Below are 22,732 nucleotides of genomic sequence, written 5' to 3'. Positions count from 1 at the left end.
CATGGCCGTGAAATTCTTCACCACATTTAGAGCTGCTCAGTGATTTTTTGGCGGTGTTAGACTCCACATCGTTGTTTACACCTGATCCATGTGCCTTGTTGTCATTCCAGCTTTTATAATCATCTTCCATTTCAGGTCCAAAATGTGACAAATGTATCTCAGAAGAGTTTGAAGCCTTTCTGTCACTTTTTGGTTGTAAATAAATGTTTGGGTCTGAATTACTGGTTATTTCTTGTCCTCCAAAGTCATCTCCATCAGATTCTGATTTAATGCGTTTAGCTGGGTTGTTGGTTGGAGCCTCTACCTCTGTGTTGCCTTCAGCTTTGGTTTGATGGAGATGGTCTGAATATGAGCATGACTGAGGATCTTCATCATCATCTTCACTTTTCACAGGAGCCATCATCATCGGTAAACTGGTAACACTCTCCACCATCCCATCATCAACTACTCTCCATCCTGTTTGGGCCATAGTTCCTCTGGTTCCTCTTTTAGGAGATGGGACTCTAGGTCCAGACTCAGTTTACAACAAACCCCTTTGTAATCACCAACAGCTGCTGCACATCTGCAGGGAATACTGAAATGAATAAAAGAAAAAATGGAATTTTAAGACCATGCTGCGGAAAAATGTCCACCTCATCCCTTCAGAGATTCTTTAAAGTCATACCTTTAAAATGTCGACATGAACAATACCTAAAACAATAAGACGAGCAGTGTTGTATAAAATATTAAGAGAAGACAGGGTAAAGAAGAAAAGCTTATTACCACCTCAACTTTATCTGTTGATCAACAAATACAGTGCAGCAACAAACAAATGCTAAGGGTTACCAACTTTTTTACTGGCTCTGTGATTTGCGATGGACATAGATGCATACCCTCAGTTTCATTCCTTCTCTAAAGTGATTTGAACTGCAACCAAGCTTCCGGTCTCATACAACAGCTTAGCTCAGCCTACTGCACTGTGTCAGATTGACATGTGTTGTGGCTTTTGCCGGTCGAGTTCCCTCCTCCAAGACCGTACTCCGTCCACGAGAAGGGGCGCGCCTCCCAACCGGAGTCTCCTTTTTCCTTCTCTCCCTCTTCCCCGGTCGGCTCCGGCTTTGACAGTTAACTTCACTCGCGCGTTAAAGAGAATCTGACTCCGATACTTTTCTTTAAATGGTTTATTGCAAATGCACAGAGGCTGCTGATGATTCAGACTACACGAACTAACCAGAGTCCTGCTACGCAGAACTCTTTAAGCTCGTTTTTCGACCCCTCCTCTCCTTCCAGAACCTTCTAGAAGCTTCTATCCTGTCACTGTTCAACATCTGTCTCCTTTCAGACCTTTCACACACATTCACACACATATAACCATTCTTACAACATCCCTGATTCGGGGAAATGGCTGGCCTTCTCCCCAGCTTTTCTCGGGTCCCTTAGGCCGCTCTGCTCTCCTGGTTCGTGTGTGTTTATCATCTGGATCTGGTCCCGGCCGGCTGCTCACGTACGCTGTTTTTAAAGGTCATCCTGCGAACAGTGTCCTTAACTGACTTTTTCTCCACAGACTCCACCCTCTGGTCATTTTTCTATGACCATTGTCAAACAGTGTTATCCTTCTTCTTCTTCTTCTATCATCGTAATATAACTCTGATGTGGGCCTGCAAGCTGCTAAAAACTTCAATATAAAACACACATGATATATAGTTGATTACTTAATATGATTATACCGATTACATGTCTAAATATCTGATAACATTGTTAACCCATCATTCTGCCTCCCATCCACACTCATTCACACTCTGATGATCCTATGGCCTCGGCTGGCTGATAGCTCAGTCCGGCGCCATACGATCCCTACGTCTGTCCCTCATTGACGTAAAACCCCAATTTCGGTTACTGGACACTTTCTACTGCTTAGTATATGCCGGAAAAAACCTTCAGTGTGGTTTTCTTTAAGGAAAAACGACATATGACCCTCTGCTTGGGTACACATTGGACTTGCACCCTCACAGAGCCATCTACTCGATGACCCGGGGTCTGGGGTCATCCTCCTAAGCAGTTTACTCTGTATCCAGAACTACCTTCCCCGATTCTTCCACCCCGGTCTTTTACTTCCACCCTCTCGCGCTGTTTAACCGTCTGCTCCTCCCTTAGTTGACGACGCATCTCCTATATATATATTATGTGATGTATCTTGACCTTTAAAATTGTGTTTTGATTAATAAAAATAAGCGTGTAAAGAATTGAATCCATCGACATCCTACGGTCCCCGTCTATTAATCAAACAGATGTTATACATGACATTATTCATTTGTTCATCACTTCATGACTGTACTTAATCATTTCAGTCCCTTCTTTCTTTTTCTCCAACCGGTTTCCAGTCTATAACTCTCCACCCTCTGACACCTCGTGTGTCATGAAGTCTCCACACTGGCCTGCCATGCATGGAGCTGAAGGTGGGGCAAGGGAAAACTCTGCTTTCAATGGGCATGTACCCCTTCAGGGGTATTTTGATCAACACAGCTGTAGCAGGCTGCAAAAGCAAGGCAAGCGAGGCAGCTCCTCCTCTCCTCGTTCTGGTTGTTCAGCAGACCCCCTTGAAGTCTGCTGAGACCCCCTCCTCATCATCCTCCGAGCTGAGGCTGCTGTCCTCCAGCTTAAGGTCTCTCGGTGGCATCAAGGTGCCGCTTCCATGCTCCTTCTGTATGGCAGTCCCCCTTGGAGCTAGCAGCGCCATCTGCTTGGTCACCGCTTTAATCACCAAGGTCCGGATCACTGGAATACAGCAGCATAAGGCAAAGGCCATAACCAACAGAGACACAGTTATTCCAGTGAACCATTGTAAGAGTGATACTTCCCAATTGTCGAAGAAGCGGCTCAGTCCAGCTCCCCAACTCTCCTGTCCTTCTGGTGCCTTTGTCATTTCTTGTTTCAGTCCTTTAAGTGTGGCCATGGCCCGTGTGAACTCTCCTGTTTTGGACATCACATCAGGAATAAACGTGCAACATTGCTTTGTGCCAATCACATGGCATACTCCCCCTTGGGCCGCCAAGAGCCAGTCCAAGGCCTGTCTATTTTGCAATGTCATTATGCTGGTTGCCGATAACTGTTCACCCAGAGCCGATAACGCATCATCCGTCGCGTTAGCGAACCTATGCAGCGTGAAAAACACGTAATTGAGCCATTCCGTCGTCTTAATTATGCTAACGATCGGCATCAGCGCTTCGAATCCTACCGCAACTTCATTACGCACTTTAAACTGTTCTGGAATACCCTTAGGTTGACCGATCGACGAGAACCATATTCTCGGGTCTTCCTGAAGGGCTCTCCTGCGCCGCCTATGTCCCTCTAACATACTTGGTGGTGTGGTCGTATTACCCCCCTCTATCGGTGTCTCCTCTGCGTCTACCGGAACAATCGTGACGTCCGCCACCGTCTGTACCCGTGCGCACCTACCGATCCAGCCTTCCGGGAGAGTGGCGAGCAGTCGAGTTCCCCCACAGTACCAGTAGGTGTCTGGAATCGGTAGTGTCTGGCTATGAAAGGGGCATGCATAGATGGAGACCTTTGTTGAGCCTATTATCTTTAAAGCTGGTCTTAAATGGGCTTTAGCACACTTTTCATCAACATACCACAGTGATTTGCACAGAGACCGTCTTATCTTTCCTATACCCAGGTGACCGTCCCATTTTTGAAAGCATTCGAATTGGCCAACGGGTACTAATGGGATTTCTTTAAGGGGTATCATACCCGCCAGTCCTTTTCTTAGATTCATAACATATTGGCCACATTGATTATGCAGTGACTGATATTCTGGTGATGCCAAGATTGACATGCATCGGGCGGGGCACCAAGGGAGGCCATCATCATTTCCCGCGTCGGCGAGCCATTGTTCTTCTAAGGTCTCGCATTCCTGCCAATTATGCTCCGGGTCTACAAGCATTAACCTCTCTGGTCTGGCTGTAGTACATGCATAACAGTTCGTCGCGCCCGCTGAGTCTGCTACATATTCTACCCAGCGGTACCACATATTTCGTGTAGCTAAATCATATAGGAATTCCTCCGGTGCATCAATTACGCCTGTCTCCGTTGTCCATGGGTTGACAATCTTCCCTTCGACCCATGTTTTAACGTCGGCCGCCGCCTTGGCTATGGCCTCACGCCATGACATCGTAGCCTGGTTCTGTTCTGGATTGGTCTTACCGTCTTCCTGTGTCTGCGCGCCCCGTGGTTCTCCCCCTTTTAGTCGTATTATCACACCACCTGTGTTCTCCCAATTACGTCTGCACACTTACCCACGGCGACTTCCATCTCTATGATGAGGTCCGTGTGTGGGAGGGCCAATGACCAGGCCGTTTCCTCATGCTCACTCTTACCTCTTATTATTGCCACCAGGGGATGCCAGATCATAAAGTGCTCAGATCTGTCCCGGACTACCGACAACCAAACCTTAACAGCACAGTCAGTCATAATTTCCTCCAAGTGTCTCATCATTCCATACCCCATTACAGCGAACGTGTCTGCTGGTATCCCCGGCTTTTCCGGCTCCAGGGGAGTGTTTATCATGACGTCTGTGTCTATTATTTTCCTCCTTCTTGGCTCTACGTCGTCGGCTGTTCGTTGAATCGTCCTGTCTCTTATCTGAAGCTGGCAGAGTAACTCGTTCCATGTCCCCGTTATTATCATTCCCCTCCTTGTCCCTTCTGGTGTCTCTGCTTCCAGCAGTTGTCCTCCTGGAAGTATTACAAAACATGAATCTGCGAGACACCCTACCGTCAGACTTTGTTCGATTGGATAGGATGGCATATTTTGGAAGTCGCAATTGGCTGCTCTTATGGCTTCCTCTGTCCCCTTCAGCTGGAACTCTTTCGTCTCATCCATAATCGTCAGTTCCCGTTCTGGTGTGGTCTGCCATGCAATGGTAAATATACATTGTTCATAATACTTTTGGTCTGGTAGTATTGTATTCATCATCTGCCCAACACATTTATACAGTGCTTGTTCTACTTCCGGGATGATTAGATTCCCGGTCCGCCGGCCCCGTCTAAGTGCCACACGTCCATATTTTGAGGTTATATAGTCATATAACAATGTTACCTTTCCGTTGCTTGTTATGATAGTGGTCTGTCGTGGTTCTATCTTTGTCGTGTAAGATGCTCTTGTATTAACATTACCATATCTCTGTCCGGTTTCCTGTGGCCTGTTGGGCGGGGGTGGTCTGTTTAGCAGGCATTGGTTAGGTTGGACCAGGTCCCGTCCGGGATCTGGTTCGGGAGGCCGGACCATCTCTGGCTGCTGTGCCCGGCCCCCCTGATACATCATAAGACCCATGACCAGGAGCCAGAGACTCGGGAGAGCCCCTTTGGCTGTCATCATCTGCTCGTGTCGCGGATGCTGGCGTGCAGTGGGATAGGTGAAACCAGGTCGGTTTCCCTTTGACCTGAACTGCGGTTCTGGTGGCTCGTGTGACTTCGTACGGCCCCTCTCGCCTCGGGCTGTTCCACTGTCTGCAGAACACCTTCACGTACATGAGATCTCCTGGTTTGATCTTTGGCTCCTCCTCCAACTCCCTTCTGGAATCGTTTTCCTGCACAGAGAGAACATGTGACACCAAACTATCCTGCACTTTAATCAATTGTTTCACATACTCCCTTAGTTCATTGTTCAGTGTGTCCAGAGAGGCTCCTTTATGTGTTCGAAACAGCGGGCTTGGCATCGCTCGTCCAGTTAGTAACTCATGCGGGGTTAATCTTAGCTCGCGATTATGCGTACCTCTGATATGCATCAAAGCTATTGGCAAAGCGTCGAGCCATGTCAACCCCGTGCTCTCACATATTTTCCGGAGTTTGTTTTTCAACACTCCGTTGATCCTTTCGACCTGTCCTTGTGACTGGGGGTGGTAGACGCTGCCCAGTCGTTGTGAAATCTGTAAACCCTGCAAAACAAGGCTTAGGACTTTTTCAACAAACTCTCTCCCGTTATCGGATGAAATCTGATCTGGAATTCCAAAACGGGGGATGACTTCTCTGATCAGAAATTTTGCGACCTCTTCGGCAGATTTACGGCGGGTCGGAATTGCCTCAACCCACTTCGTAAATCTGCACACGGCCACCAAAACATACCTTTTTCCTTGGACTCTTTGTATTAGGTCGATGAAGTCGATCACCAGTTCTGAAAAGGGGCCTCTCAAAGGGAAAGTTCCTGGGGTTGGTTTCAGGGACTTTCGGACATTATTCTTTATACAAACCTCACACCGTGCGATGTAGTTCTCTACATGGGCATGCAGGTTGTACCCCCAAAAACCCCAGTTGCGAATCTTCGCTATTACCTGAGACTTGGAGTCGTGGCTCACTGAATGACCTTCCCTTATCAACAAGGTCATAAGGTCGTCTGGGAGCACAATGAGTCCGTCATGAGTCCGCCATACCTGTTCATTGTCCATCTGTGCTCCCCTCTGTCTCCACCAGTCTTTTTGTGTGTCCAGTACGTTTTGTTGCATCAGTACAATGTCTTTTATGGTAATTTTGTCTTCCAAGTCAAAAGTCGCTGTTTCAATTACAGCTTGCAAGCTTGCAGCTACTTGTTTGGCCGCTCGATCGGCTTCGTCGTTTCCTTTTGCGACGATTGTGTCACTTTTAACGTGAGCTGGGCATTTAACTATTGCAATAGTTTTTGGTTTCATAAGTGCCCCCAGTAGCTGTTTAATTTCGTCGGCGTGTTGGACCGGTGATCCGTCGGATCTCTGGAAGCCGCGGTTCTTCCACATTCCTGCGAACAAATGTACAATGGAGTGGCAATACGCGGAGTCCGTGTAAATCGTTACGTGTTTACCCTCGGCCAGTTCGCATGCTCGGATTAACGCTTTAAGTTGGGCTTTTTGCGCGGAACACGGTTGTTGAGCTTTTTGCGCTTCCAGCACTTCGAATCTGTTTGTTTGAGGGTCGTGTCGGACCACAGCATATCCTGATGTCAAGCCGTTTAATGTTCTGTAGCATGAGCCATCCACGAAAAGGCAAGACAGTTTCTTTGTGTAGCACATTTCATGTACAGGACAATTCAAAGTGCTTTACATTAAACAAAGGCATTAAAGATATTTAGAAATAGTAAAAGGCATCAACACATAATCACAATAAAATAATAAATTACATTAAAATGATTAAAAGCAAAGTTTACAACCATTCCCAGAGTGCACTTCTCACAGTTAGACTATCATGGCGCCCAAGAGAAACTCAGCGTCTCCCGAGGAGGTGGAGGAGATCAAAAAGTCTCTGGACTTTCTTCCTGCGGAAATCACGACGATTGCTGCACAGCAAAAAAAAAATAATGGACCTGGTGGTTGAAATCCAGGCATTGAAGCACATAATTAAAGAAAAGGACAAAAAAATTGAAACATTGGAAAAACGGGTAGACGATCTGGAGCAGTATTCCCGGAAGAACGACCTGATCATCAGCGGTCTGAGAACCAGGCATCGGTCCTATGCCATTATGGTGGCGAATACTGGGGAACACACCGACAGGAGAGGACCCGAGGAATCCGAAGATGAAAAGGAATCTCTGGAGCAACAGGTAGCAAACTTTCTGGACAGTAAAGGAATAACGATCAACTGTGAAGACATCGAGGCTTGTCACACACTGCCCAGTAAAAATAAAAATACCCCGCCAGCAATAATTATCCGCCTCACAAACCAAAAGAAAAAACGGTCACTGCTAAAACAAGGAAGGAAACTCAAAGGAACCGATGTGTATATTAATGAGCACTTAACCAAAAAGAACGCAGATGTTGCTCGAAAAGCTCGAATGCTGAGGAAACTTAAAAAGATTCAAGCAACGTGGACAGCAAACTGCAAGATTTATATCAAGCAAAATGGATCAACACCAGAGGAAGCAAAAGTGCACGTCACCAGACACATCAGTGAGCTGGACAGGTATGAAGCATGATTTGTGGAGGGAAGTAGCGTACTTAAATGGAAACTGCATAAAATAATGGACTCTAATATAACACTCAACAAAAATGATGATTTCAGACTATGAAAAACTAAACTTGGAAACCTTCAGTTACACTGATCATAAATCACAGGACTTTGAAAATGATGTTGACCCAGAAAACCACTTTTACAACAATAACTACAATGAATGCAAATACTATACAGAAGAGCAATTCATGAAAAGAAATATGAATCCTGATGATGCCATATCAATTATACACTTCAACAGTAGGAGTCTAAATTTAAACCTCTCAAAAATTAATACTGTCTACGGCAACTGGGTACAAAATTTACAATAATAGCAATATCAGAAACCTGGCTGAATGAGGAACAAGTTGATATGGTACATATTACAGGATATGAGAGCTACTTTATAAATAGACCAGCAACAAAGGGAGGGGGAGTTGCTTTATATATAGATAAAAGTTATCAAAGTCATCTCATCAGCAGTATGTCATTTGTGATGGACAATATCATGGAATGTGTTACAGTAGAAATAGATATGGGCAGTACAAAAAATGTTGTACTAAGCTGTATTTATAGAAAACCTGGTTCTTGTATCAACACATTTAAGGAGAGCTTATTCGAATTAACAAACAATATTGGTAACATGAAAACGGTTTTCATTTGTGGAGATTTTAACATTGACTTGTTAAATCCCCAAGAACATAACATAACAGCAGAGTACATCAATGCCATGTATAGTCTGGGTTTTTATCCTACCATAACGCGACCAAGCAGAATAACAGCACATAGTGCAACACTTATCGATAATATATTTACCAATGTCCTGGGCAGGGAAATAGAAAGTGGGCTAATAATCAATGATGCTAGTGATCATCTCCCGGTGTTTGCTATTCTTCATAACAGTATCAGGACCAAGAAGAACAACAAAATCTTTAAAATAAGGAGACAAATGACACAGAGAGACATTAATAATCTTAAAGAAGAGTTAAGGAAGCAGGATTGGAATAGTGTGTATGTAGAAAGTGCTGATGAAGCCTATGAATCATTTTTGTCCATCCTGTTACCTTTGTATGAAAAAAATTGCCCACTTATAGGAAAGATGATTAAACAAAACTATCTACAGAAGCCTTGGATAACTAAAGGAATACTTAATGCCTGTAAAAAGAAAAATGTGCTATATAAAGAATTCTTGCGGAAAAGAACTGTGGAGGCAGAACAAACATATAAGAAATACAAAAATAAATTAACTATAATAATGAAAACCTGTAAAAAAGGATCATTATAGTAAATTGATAGAGAACAATAGAAACAACATTAAAGGTACATGGAACATACTTATTAATATTATTAAAAAGAGAAGTGGGAAAACAGATTATCCCCAAAATTTTCTGATAAAAAAAATGCTGTAACCAACAACTTAAATACAGCTGCTAATGAATTTAATAATTTCTTTGTAAGTGTTGGTCCTGATCTGGCTAAGGACATTGTAAACACTGGAGATAAACAGACACTAGAGGGGGAGAGTACAAGTATTAAAGAAACCATGTTTATAAAGGGAACGGATGAAGAGGAGATCATTGACATAGTCAGAAAATACAAAAGTAAAAAATCTATCGACTGTGAAGGATTTAACATGTCATTGATTAAAGATATAATCGAATACATCGTCAAACCTTTCACACATATCTGTAATCAGTCCCTGATAACAGGAGAATTTCCCAAGAAAATGAAATTAGCCAAAGTTATACCCATTTATAAAACAGGTGACAAGCAGATGCTATCAAATTACAGGCCCATTTCATTGTTGCCACAACTGTCAAAAATACTGGAGAAAATATTCCTCAATAGACTGGAGAACTTTATTACAAAGCACAACATACTGTGTGATCAGCAATATGGATTCAGAACAGACAGGACAACTACACATGCACTTGTTGACTTTACAGAGAAGATAGCCGCAGCTATAGAAAAGAAGTAATATGCAATAGGGGTATTTTTAGATTTGAAAAAAGCTTTCGATACTGTCGACCATGAACTATTACTTAAAAAATTACAAAAATATGGAATTAGAGGGACAGCACAAAACTGGATTAGAAGTTATTTACAGGGCAGAAAACAATATGTACAAATATAAGAAAGTCAAGTCTGAAATACAGAATCTTACCTGTGGGGTCCCCCAGGGGTCAGAACTGGGCCCTTTTCTGTTTATTTTGTATATAAATAATTTAAAAGAATCCTGTAAAAACCTGAAACCAATATTATTTGCAGACGACACAAATTTATTTTGTAGCGGGGAGAATCTGCAACAGCTTCTGGATACAGTGGAAAGAGAAGTCTCAATATTGAAGAGATGGTTTGACAACAATAAATTGACATTGAATTTAAATAAAACAAAATATGTCATTTTTGGAAATCGTCAAATTAACTCAAACAAGAAACTAAGAATAAACAAAATAGAAATAGAAAGAGTAACAGTTATCAAGTTTCTTGGAGTAATAATTGATGATAAATTAAATTGGAAATCACATATAAGCTACATCAAGTCAAAGATATCCAAATCAATTGCAATATTACTTAGAGCCAAAAATCTTATAAATTCAAATTCACTATATACTTTGTACTGCTCCTTAATACTCCCATACCTGACTTATTGTGTGGAACTTTGGGGTAACACCTACAAAACAAATACAGAACTCATATATATTATTCAGAAAAAAGCAATAAGAATCGTTTGTAATGCTCCGTACAGACAACCCACAAACCAACTCTTTGTCAATCTGAAAGCGCTCAAATTCAGAGATCTAGTTGACTTTAAAATAATACAATTTATGTATTTAGTAATTCATCAAAAAGCACCACAAAGTATCCAGGGGTTGTTTCAGATAAGGGAAAGTACATATGCTCTAGGAGGCACAAGTATGCTAAAAACATCTATGGTACGAACGAAAACAAAATATCATTGTATTACAACTAAAGGAGTTAAGCTATGGAACACTTTAAGTGCTTAAATGAAATCATGTCAAACTCTTAACAAACTTAAAAGTACTTTGAAAAATCATATACTACATGAATGACAGAAGCATTTTAATGTATGTATGCCTGAGTGCTAATATGTGTATGTATACGTACGTGCATGAATATGCATGTATGTATCTGTGTATATTTATAAATATATACATGTGTGTGTATATACATGTGTATACGAGTATGTATATAAGTATAAGTATATGTATATATGTGTGTATGTGTGTGAATATATATATGTATATTTTAAATATAACTGGAGAGTATGAATCTGCCAAATGACAGCTATTATGTAACATATATGAGTAATTCCATTGAGGACTGATAGGTAACTGATAAATTAATTTTTTGGTGTATTGTGTTTTAAAAAGGGGCAGGCATTATAAGTTTTCTTCTTCCTGCTCCTTTTCATGCATGGTTGTGCCTTAAGATGTGCTTTTGATTTGTTTTCGTAAAATTCTGTGTTGCTTGTGCATAGCCATGTGAGAAATAAATAAATAAATAAATAAAAATAAAAAGTAAAGTTAAAAAAAAAAAAAAAATTAACGTGCAGATTTCATGCATAGGCGCATGAGAAAATAAATGTTTTTAACCTGGATTTAAAAATGTCTACATTTGGTGAAAGTTTTATCTCCACTGGCAGTTTGTTCCATTTGTTTGCAGCATAACAGCTAAATGCTGCTTCTCCATGTTTAGTCTGGACTCTGGACTAGTTGACCAGAGTCTTTGGATCTAAGAGCTCTGCTAGGTTTATATTCTCTGAACATATCACAGATGTAGTCTGGGCCTAACCCATTCTGGGATTTGTAAACAATCAGAAGGGTTTTAAAATCTATCCTGTGACTGACTGGAAGCCAGTGTAAAGATTTCAAAACTGGTGTGATGTGTTCAGATCTCTTAGTCCTGGTTAAAACTCTAGCAGCAGCATTTTGTATGAGCTGCAGATGTTTAACGCTGTTTTTAGGAAGTCCTGTTAAAAGACCATTACAGTCATCCAGCCTACTGGAGATGGATGCATGGATGAGTTTTCTTGGTCTTTCTGAGAGACTAAACTTTTAATTCTGTTGATGTTTCTGAGCTGGGCTGTAGTAAACTACACATCACTTCTAAATAAGAGAGCAACAAACAAAGTTAAATGTTTTTTTTTTTTAAATTATTTATGAAAAAAAAATTTCAAAGTAAATGTGTGTGCCGCGGTTTTGTTCCAACCTCTGTGGCGTGTCAATCCACACCGGGGGCGTGTTAGACACGGATCACACTGACCAATTAAAGACAATGTTTTCGTAATTTAGCAGCACAAACCTGAACGGGGGCTTTTATTTTGAAACTCACAGGATTTCCTGTCTGCCCTTATCTGAACTGCTGAGTTTGACCTGTTCTGGGTGTGTGCTCCGTCAAAAATAGACTCGGTGCGTATGTTTAGCGAAGAGCCACAACGAGGCGCTTCTGGGATGCTTCTGACACGAAATGCGGTGCACCCAGTGTGGACAAAACCACTGGCTAAAATGGCCGCGGATGCAGAGGTCGCGGATGCAGAGGTAACATGGTTCAGTGGAAATTAGAGGTATGGCAATGTCTGTAGCTGCTTCATAATCTTGATAAAAACAAATGTAGTTTTAATTTAACAGTAACTTATTTTTTAAATATTTAATAGAAGTCTATATAAGAATGTGTTAAAAAGGAAGTAGGAAATTTGTGTTTATTTAGACTGGAGATGCATTTTCAAGACAGGAGTGGCCAAAAGCAGTTTGTGGTCAAGTTCTTCAAGGCCAGTTTTGGTAGAAAATCTAAAAAAGATGGCTGGTTTGACTTTGAAGCAATACTAATCAACACTTCGTTTAACAAGAAACATTCACATAAAACATTCTGTTTACCACATCACTTTCAGTCTGTATAACCTACTTCTGGTATTACCTGCTCGACACGAGAAACACGCTTGTTTGCTGATGGCAACAGGAAACGATGGAATTTGCAGAAAAAGGACAAAAGCGACAGAAGAATGAAAATAGGAAGACAGTCAGGGAACATGTCAAGAAGTGCCAAGTGCGGCACTTAAAATCAAATAAAAAGCCTGTACAAGGCATTCACTGTAAGACCGAGCTAGCTTTCCACAACAGTAAAACTTCAATGCCGCGGCATCTCAGCAAAAAGTACCAGGCATTTTAGTAGCAGTCGCTGGTTAACGTACATGACTGAAAGTTAAACTGAAGATAAATACTGAAAACAGGGTTCCTACAGGTTTTAAAAGTTAAATTTAAGACTTTTTAAGACCTTTTTAAGACAACTTGGAAATGAATAACTCCTAGAATTTAAGAAAATGCAGTGACTGATTATTACAATGACCTGGGTGTGTATGTAAAGCGCAATGCTTCACTTAAACTGCTTTAAAATTTTGTATAGCACTAGGCCTGTCACGATAACAAATTTAGCTGTACGATAAATTTTCTCAGAAATTATCGCGATAAACGATAATATTGCGCAGAGCGCTAATGTGTCATTTTGAGACCATTCTCAACTAATATAGTGACATATGCCGTAATAATGCAAGTACACATTTTCAAAGGTCAATAAACTAAATAAATAAAAGCGCCTTTTTCACTGTTGCATCTTCAAATAAACTCCAGACAAGTAGACAAGCATGCCGGTTTTAATGACGAACCAAACTTCAGCACTTTACATCGAACAAAAACCCGTGTTCTTCTTCTGCTCTTCAAAATCTACTGCTTTTGAAATCAAAGTCATTCTGCCCTCTGTTGGCCTTATAAGTAACTACAACCCAGCAGTTAGCTGGGATACCACATTCACATACGCCGGGACACCGGCCCAAAAGTTATGCGGCCCACTGGGAATCCTCCCAAACCTCTCGATTAGCCGGCATTGCTCTTAATGTGTATTTTGTCATATACGGTAGTATATAGGCTGATTCTATTTGCGTAATGTGCCTGCGGATTACAGGGGTTATTACGGTAGACCAGGAAGTGGGGGCTTTGTACTGACGTCGTAAGCTAGAATGTGTGTGTTCTGCTTACATGTGGGAAGCAGCGAAACAATAAAAGAGGAGATGCTTGCATCTATTATTTACATATTTCAGCATGAGAATCGGAGGTTTAGCGCGAGAGCGTGAGAAGCCACTTAAATACGCAAGTCTCACGGCCATTGCGTGTTGGCAGCCGTGCAAAACAAATGCGGCTTACCGGCTCGTGCTGCAACATGCTGCAGTCAAGTGTGACACTAGAGAGATCACTCCGGAAGAAACCAGAGCGTTTAGTCGAAATACTCCATAGTGAAACCTATTGTCATACACAGTCTATGGTAAAGGGGGGACGAAAAAAAATTATCGCGGCCGGCAAACTTATCGTGCTCTTATTTTCTTATCGTTCAATTAATTGACTTATTGCTTATCGCGACAGGCCTATATAGCACATTACAACACAAAGTAGTTCAAAGTACTTTTTATCAATGTAACCACAGCCAGTAGAACTCAGGAAGCGACAAGCAGCATCTGACTGATAATTTACAGGAATAACAAACTTGGCTGAGCTAATGTTAAACTACACAGCGTTTTATTTATAGTCTCAGTCTAGATAGAAGGTTTACACTGAATTCTTTTATTAAAACAAAGCAGTCTGAAGTATGTCAGCTGCTCTCTGTATCACGCTATTGGAGTTGATGCGACCGCATACAGTCATTTACCACCTGAAAATCATACACAAAGGTTTTGTTTTTTAACTATTCCAGGAGGTGAAACACTCACTCTCCATCGAGGAACAACATTGGTGTTACATTGATAAAGCTGTGCACATCACGGGAATGTTCACAGCTTAACAGGCTGAATCTACCGTCAATGTTTTCATTTATAAGCTGTATTACGGCTTAAAATGGATTCCCTATTCTTTACAGGTTTTGTTAACGTCGCTGTATTTTCTGAGATGTGAATTTTAAGAATATGTGCGACGACTGAATAAGACAGTTTAATCTGGACATCTAAAACTGAAGTTTTTTTCTGTCTGTCGAGTTTTTTGCCACCACATTATAGTCATTTATGGAAAATTTGTCAGCAATGAAGTTCGGAATTTGCGGCTTGACTTCACAGCAAGCTGTCACATGATCTTTAAATGATTTAGTCATTACCACATGTGTCATGTTAACACAGTAATGCTGTAATGCGTAGGTTACCTGTTCCAGAGTTTGATATTTGCCAGCAAGTCCTGTGTTGTCGAGTGTCCCATGAAACCCCAGATACCTTGAATGAACCTGTCCCCCATCCCAGAAACGAACGTGGACATCCAACTGCTTGGTATTCGTGGTAGTGTTCAAACTCTCGTCAAACATCAGGACGAAGGGTCCGTTGTCCACTCGAGAGATTAATTCAGTGTTAATATGAACTGCTAAGCCAGACTAGGCTATGTTCTGCGACTCCGTCGTTGGTCTTGTACAACATTGTGTTGTGTTTAAAGTCCATAGCACTTCGGCTCTCAGGGTTGGTGTACAGCCAAACATTGGGCGGAGGTCGACTTTAGTCGATGTTGCTGCTGAACTTGTCACACTGCCAGATGGTGTCTGCGATGTATATAAACCTGACGGTCCAGAGATAAACACAGAAGGAGTTTGCTGTTTCGCTTTTAAGGCGGCGATATGCTTCGTTGATTCCTCATGTGACTCTAAAACCTCGATCCCCATGGTTCTCGTTTTGATGTTCTTCTTGCACTGAGCTTCGAATGGGTTCTCCACCAGTGTCAACCAAGCCGAAAATAACCCTTTGTCCAGCCATGTAATATTACATTTCCCAGTTTACTCATCAAATCCACTAAATTCTCAAGTCACTGTCAGCTAGCTTTCTTTTGTGCAAAAATAAATGCTTTGTGTGTGTTGGGCTAAATGTTCCCCAGTCATTTATCCCTGCAAAGTCAGCGATAATTGGATCCTAATTTTAATATAATGGCCAGGTTGTAACGGCTGTAACGTAAAATTACTTCACTTCTGTCACTTTGTAGTTCGGACATTTCCTCAACACATTTTAACGCAATACAGCGTACAACTTTAGACCAACATAAATTTTATCCGGTAGGTCATAACTTAAGGACAAAACTGTCCAATTTAAGGACTATTTAACGTATTAAATGCATATTTGCAAATTTAAGACTTTTTAAGACCTCGTGGGAACACTGGCCATGTCGCAAGTGGGAATACTGTTTTGTTCAAAGGGAGTGTATTGAGTGGGATATATGTGAATATATGTGAGTGGTACCCTCTTACTCTACGTCCATTCACCCCGTGACTTGGCACGATTGAGCCTTTGTCTGTCATTGTCTTTAGTTTTAGCTTGACAGGTTCAGCGACTGCTTGCATCTTCACAAATTTCTTGGTATGACTACTATTGTTCACTCTCACATCGTTTCACACAGGTGAAGCGTTTTCTTCTGGCGGTGAAGTTTCAGATTTGTCCACTTGTGGTCGTTCTTCATGAACTGGAGTAGGATGGTTTTCCTGCAAATATAACAGTTAGCTCTTTCATGACAGATTTTGGAAATGTGTCCAGCTCTAAAGCAGCCAAAACACATGTTGTTTTCAGTGTTTTCTTTTCAAGTGACATTGCTGCGTATTTTTCACCTTTATAAATGAAACGGCTTTCCTTACAGCAAACGCATTCAATGTGTATTTTGCTCCTAACCGGAGAAAGGATAATTTTAGTTTTGTTGCTCTGCGTCGCACTAAAGGGTTTTGAATTTTTGGTCACTTTTGTTGTGGCTAGAATACATACTTTAACATGTTTTTTTTTGTCTGGTTTTTCAAATATTCTTAAAGCAAGCAAATAAATCAGCTACTGTGAGCTCAGCGAAACCTGGATATTCTATCTCTAAATGCTCTTGGTACTACAAAAGGATGGCTGTACCATTTATTCAAAGGGGTAGTGCACCCAAAAATGTGTTTTTTTTTTAGCTGTAAACAACACAGAATTACACATATACTGTTGATAAAATTTGTATTTAATTTATTTTAAAAACAGGATTTTGTGGGTAAAAATGGTTCATAACGCCCTCTACAGGGTAAAATCAGGTTATGTTTTTTATGACAGAGAAGTTATCTACATCACGAGAAAACTTAAAAAACCCCACAGCCCCTCCCTCCAGATGCAGATAGATGGGTCCTCGCCTTGCAGGCATAGAAAACCACACCCACCAACGCATATGATGGGATGTGAACTTATATGGTGTATTTGCTAACCTTCCTGACTCCAGGGTCTGTAGTTGGTATTTCCTGGAGAATTAATACATAGAGCAGAAGACGTTTGAGTCTGGCAAGCTAGTGGTCCATCGGTCCAGCAGACTAAAGTCTCAAGCTGCTCAGAGAGTTTTTAATTCACCACCTATAACCCCAAATAATTTCACATCATTTGTCATTTCATCCCTTAGCCAGAGGTCTTCACAGTTGGTACAAACCTCCACAGAAATAGGCTATTTCTTACCGTGACTGCTCGTTTTCCACAGCAGTCAGTCAGGTTATCCTAAATTCTGTGATCTCGCTCACCACCATTCTGCAGGTCGTATTCTTGTAATGCGTTTAACATGCGGGATTCATTTACTTGGACAAACTGCTTCAAATGCATCTCCATGCATAGGGAAGAAAAACGAAAAAAAAAAACAAGACAAAACAATCATCTACTTTTGGAAAAAAATGGTCTTAACACAAATAATGATCGCCACTTGTTATGTTTATATTTTTCACGTTTGTTATATAATTATTGATAAAAATAAGACTCAATCTAGTAAATAATGCTAATTTAGTTGACTGTTTTATTTCCACTTTACGATGTTCTAAGGAGGAGCCAGGAGAAGCTTCTGCAGCAACTTAGAAACTAGAAATCCGACCCATGGTTGGAGAACTCGCTCATTGTGCAGTACACAAACTGTTATGGAAATTCAGCTTTTCGTGTGATGTCAGAATAAACCTAATATCCACTATAACCTTTACAGGTGAACTTAATTTGACTTTCTGGAAATTTCTGAAAGCAAAATTTCTATGTGCAAGATGGCTGTCGTGTAAATGTGGTGGTACTACTGAGCTCCAACAATCTAACTACATCTAAAAAAAATCAATCAACATCCACCTAATCTTAACCAGTTTTCGATTGGTTTAAGACACAAATACCTCTGGACAACAAACATTTCTTGAATTTGGTGAATTATTTGGACCTTTCCAGCAGAAGTTACAACCTGCTGCAGAAGCTACAACCCGCTGGCAAGCAGATACTATCACCAAACTGCTTTTGTATTATCTAAGGACTACATTTGCTGCAACAATGCCCACAGGGAAACTGGCTCAAGATTTGAAGGAGATAAAGAAATCTTTGGATTTGATGTCACAAGAAATAACAGTGGCAAAACAACAGAAAGGCCTACAAGAAGCATTGGATGAAAACAAACAACAAGGCTCTACTGCAAGAAAAGGATAAAAAAAAATTAAACAACTGGAACAAACACTTGATGACTTGGAGCAGTATTCAAGGATGGATGACCTCCTGATATCAGGGCTTGAAATGCATCGAACTTATGCACAGGCCGCAGCTGGTGACGGGAGATGACAGTGAGCTACCATCTGCTCTAAATCTGGATACTTCTTCATTGGAAGATCAGGTAATCAAGTCCTTTAACAGCAGAGCCATCACAATAGACAGTAAAAATATTGTTGCTTGTCATACTTTGGCTCAAAAAAATAGCAAAAAGCCAAATATTCTCATCAGGCTTGCTAGCAGGAAACGCAAAATGGAGGTGCTGAGAAATGCTAAAAAATTGAAGGGCACAAGCGTATATGTGAATGAGCACCTTACAAAAAGAAATTCTGAAATTGCAAGCCAAGCAAGGATCTTGAGAAGAGAGAAGGAGATTCATGACACCTGGACGAGAAACTGCAAAGTATTGATAAAGCTGAATGAACCCCAGAACGGGCAAAAGTGATTGTTATCAAAGATATTTTAGAGCTTGAACAATACAAATGACACTATTTTGGGGACTAACATGGATGACATGAAGAAGACTATTCACAATATATGGACAGTAAAAAAATAAGACCTACTAAGAATTTGGATGGATCAAAATACTCAGCAATAAGAACAGAAACTGGTAAAGCATGCTGTTGTGGAATTTTTATTATCAAAGATCACACACTAAGTGAGAATCAAACAAAGTATTTTTGTTAAGAGCTGATCAGCAATGGGAGTCACACAGTCAAACAGCTTTGGCTGAGCGAGTCCGCAGAGATACACACGGGCTTGGTTAATATAGACTCGCATTGGCATGATATCATTCAAGGTCGTTGAAGCAGATTCTCAGTACACTGTCTTCAAACCCTGCACAGCCTGGTACAAGGTTTTCTAAAGAATGTTATCAGTGGTGTGAGAGGAAAAGGAGAGCTCACTAAATATTATCTGGGTACATGTCGTTCTCCTATTCAGTAAAACAAAAGTCAAGGTTTTAATATACAAAGTGTAGACTACAGAATACAAAGGTTATGTGTATAAAATTTTCCATTACAATGCTATAAAAGTTTACAGTTGCAAATGATCGACTACTGAGTACAAATCTCAGGATGTGTAAAATGATATTGATCCAGATCAAAATCTTACAAGCAAATCGGTGAGCAATATGTCATTTGTAGTTAATACAACTATGGAGCGTGTCACTGTGGAAATCGAGATGGAAAAATCAAAGAATGTCATAATTAGCTGTATATATAGAAAACCAGGATCCTGTATTGAAAAGTTCAGGGAAAAAATAATTGAAATGTATGATGGTATAAAAAACAGAAAAATGTGTTTTGTTTGTGGGGTATTATGTAATCGAGTAAAAAATTATAATAATATACTGGAAGAAAATAAATCAAATATCAAGAATATTTGGCGTGTATTAAATGAGATAATAAAAAAGGGCTGTCATAGTTCTACTTTACCAAATTATTTAACAAAAGAAAATAATAAAACTGAACAATGATATTGCAAATGAATTCAACAAATATTTTATTAATATTGGGCCAAATTTGGCAAAAGAGATAAATTCTAATCAAGATTATGTAGATAAAATTGTAGGTAAAATAACAACTTTAGAGAAAACTATATTTATACAGGGTACAAATAAAAATGAAATAATTACAGTTGTTAAAATAATTCAAAATTAAAACCTCAGCAGACTGGAATGGAGTGGATATGTCAGTATTAAAAGAAATGATTGAGTACATAACCAAACCACTGGCAGGTTTCCAGAAAAGATGAAGAATGCAAAGGTTATCCCTATTTAGGCTGGGACATACATGACTTTTCTAATTACAGACCGATTTCCCTATTATCACAATTTTCAAAAATACTGGAAAAAATATTTCATAATAGATGATATGATTTTATTTTAAAACATAATCTGGGTTCAGACCTGATACGACTACGACTTGCTGATCTAGTGGAAAAAATATCTGATGCAGTTGATAATAAACAATATACTGTAGGGGTGTTCTTAGATCTAACTAAAGCTTTCGATAAAGTTAACCATGAATTATTACTTAAAAAGATGTGTAGATATGGAATCAGGGGCGTGGCTATCTCCTGGCTTAAGAGCTACTTAGAGAATTACAGTTATTGATAATGACCACTGGTCTCCCACAGGGATCAGTGTTGGGTCCTTTGTTATTTATTCTTTAAATGAATGATTTGTTCTTAGTATCAAAAACATTGCATTTCATATTATTTGCAGATGATACTAATATCCTTAGTTCTGGCAAAGATTTAAAAAAAACTAATGGACACAATTAAAAATGAACTAAATAAACTAAAGTATTGGTTCAATTCAAACAAATTAAGTTTGAATTTAAAGAAAACCAAATGTATCATATTCAAAATTTAGCTGTTAATGTGAAAACTAAATTGAAAACAAATTATAAGAAATCGAAAGAGTGAATGATGTAAAATTTCTTGGGGTAACAATAGAAAGTAAGTTAAGCTGGAATCTACGTATTGATCATATTAGAGAAAAGTTGTCTAAATCACTGGCAGTGTTACACAAAGTTAAAGAGTTTCTAAATCAAATAATGTTATATCTCTTGTATTGTTCCTTAGTATTACCTTACCTAAAGTATTCTATTGAAGTGTGGGGAAACACCTACAAAACAAATCTAAATCCCTTTTTCATAATTCAAAAGAGAGCAATTCAAATTGTTAATAAAGCAAACTACAGAGAGCACACAAACAAAATTTGTGTTAAAATTTTCCTTTCTGCTCCAGAGCCTCTCTAGAAAGGCTGTTCCTGCTTTGCTCTCCTTTCTGATTGCATTTTTCTTTTCTTTTTTCTTATCTTTACCGGCAAGAAATTTAGGAACAAGGACTCCAGGTCACTTATAAATCACTGGAACGAATATATTCTTTGATAAATTTAAGTTTTTTTTCTCTCTTTTACATGAATGTGAATTGTAATATATTTGTAAAAAGATGTCTGAATAAACTTCAAACCTTCACATGCACAACTGTTCTGTGTTTTAATTGCAGAGCATGCTGTTCAGAAAGAAAGAAAGAAAGAAAGAAAGCTTGTATCTGAACAGTCCTCTTCACATTTAGTGAGTTTTTAAGTTGGTGCACAGAGTCTACAGCCTACAGCTTTCAGAAAACACACAATTATTTAAACTACTGAAGAATTAACATGTTCTGAATAAACAATAAAACCCAATGTTTAGCACCTTGTTCCAGTGAAACATTTATTTCCACACAATACGTGTATGCTCACTTTAGTGCAGCTCAGTCCACAGAGCTTCAATGGTACGTTTTTATTTACTTGTTTATTTTTGTATAAATGCCACCTCTGATTCTGCAGGAACACTTGAGTGCAACTATATTCTTCTGTTGATCTTTTTGTTGTCAAAATGTAACACAAAAACCTCAGCGGTGTTGGCAACCACAAAAAATTCCTGCCCTCCTCTAAAAGAAAACCAAATATTTTCTGTCGCACCTGAGAACCTGGTCAACCGCCCAGAGCCACCACCCCGCCGCACCAACAACTAAACCTCACTACGCACCAAACATCACAACCACAAAATTCCACTACCATCACAAAACCAAACACATCACGGCGAGGTATATAAATTCTCACCTCCCTCCTGAAGCTTCCCTTGATAATAAGCCTTTATCCGATCCTTCGTCCGCCCCGTCTTTCCCTCCCCAGTGAGCTGGTCTCCAGAGGACAGAAACGGACAATTCTCAGTATCCAAGATACATCGGAGTCTCCAACTGTAGTTTAAAGTGTTAATTATCGTAGTAGAAAATACCTTTTAAAGCAAGTGAAGCGGATCCTCGAGATCTCCAACGTCTACCTCGACGTTAGTTTTTTGACCAACAAACAAAGCCAAGTGGAAGAACAATCGGAAATAATGTCATAGTCAAGCCATTCTTCCAGAGCCCTCGATATACTCAGAGTTGCGACATCCGCTGACTTCGCTGTAAGAGCAGTCACGTGGGTCATGGAGCCTCCAATAGTTCCAAACAAAACCCACGCTGCTAGTCTCTACTAGGAAACAGACAGCAGCGATCAGATTACTGAGGGTGAAAACTAAATAAACATTATTGCTGCACATACACGTTTGTCACTTAATGCATTATTATGTTAATGTTGATTTAAGTGATGATCAAGTCATGTTTGACAATAGATTAAATAAGTGTAACCAGCACAATAATTTCATACATTTTTTTGGGGGGGGTGGTTTGTTAGTTTGTTTCATCTAATTATTAAAGCCAGCCAGCCGTGTGG

The 22,732-nt window shown here is 40.0% G+C and overlaps 2 protein-coding genes and 1 long non-coding RNA gene across 8 annotated transcripts in view; all 3 read right to left on the bottom strand.

The window, feature by feature from the left end:
* Positions 1 to 22,732, bottom strand: part of LOC121648314 (gastrula zinc finger protein XlCGF57.1-like) — a 151,818-nt gene that overhangs the window by 40,173 nt on the left and 88,913 nt on the right. The window lies entirely within an intron of this gene.
* LOC121648325 (gastrula zinc finger protein XlCGF8.2DB-like) overlaps positions 1 to 22,732 on the bottom strand; it is a 31,787-nt gene that overhangs the window by 1,166 nt on the left and 7,889 nt on the right. The gene's annotated exons all lie outside the window — the stretch shown is intronic.
* Positions 9 to 22,649, bottom strand: LOC121648330. Its single transcript, XR_006011950.1, has 3 exons — positions 22,254 to 22,649; positions 22,079 to 22,159; positions 9 to 574 (listed from the first exon to the last, which is right to left on the bottom strand). It is a non-coding gene; the product is annotated as an uncharacterized LOC121648330 (long non-coding RNA).

This window comes from Melanotaenia boesemani, chromosome 11 (genome assembly GCF_017639745.1).
Source record: "Melanotaenia boesemani isolate fMelBoe1 chromosome 11, fMelBoe1.pri, whole genome shotgun sequence".
NCBI lineage: Eukaryota > Metazoa > Chordata > Actinopteri > Atheriniformes > Melanotaeniidae > Melanotaenia > Melanotaenia boesemani.
Note: the sequence above shows the minus strand (reverse complement) of the source record. Positions and strands in the feature narration are given on the sequence as shown.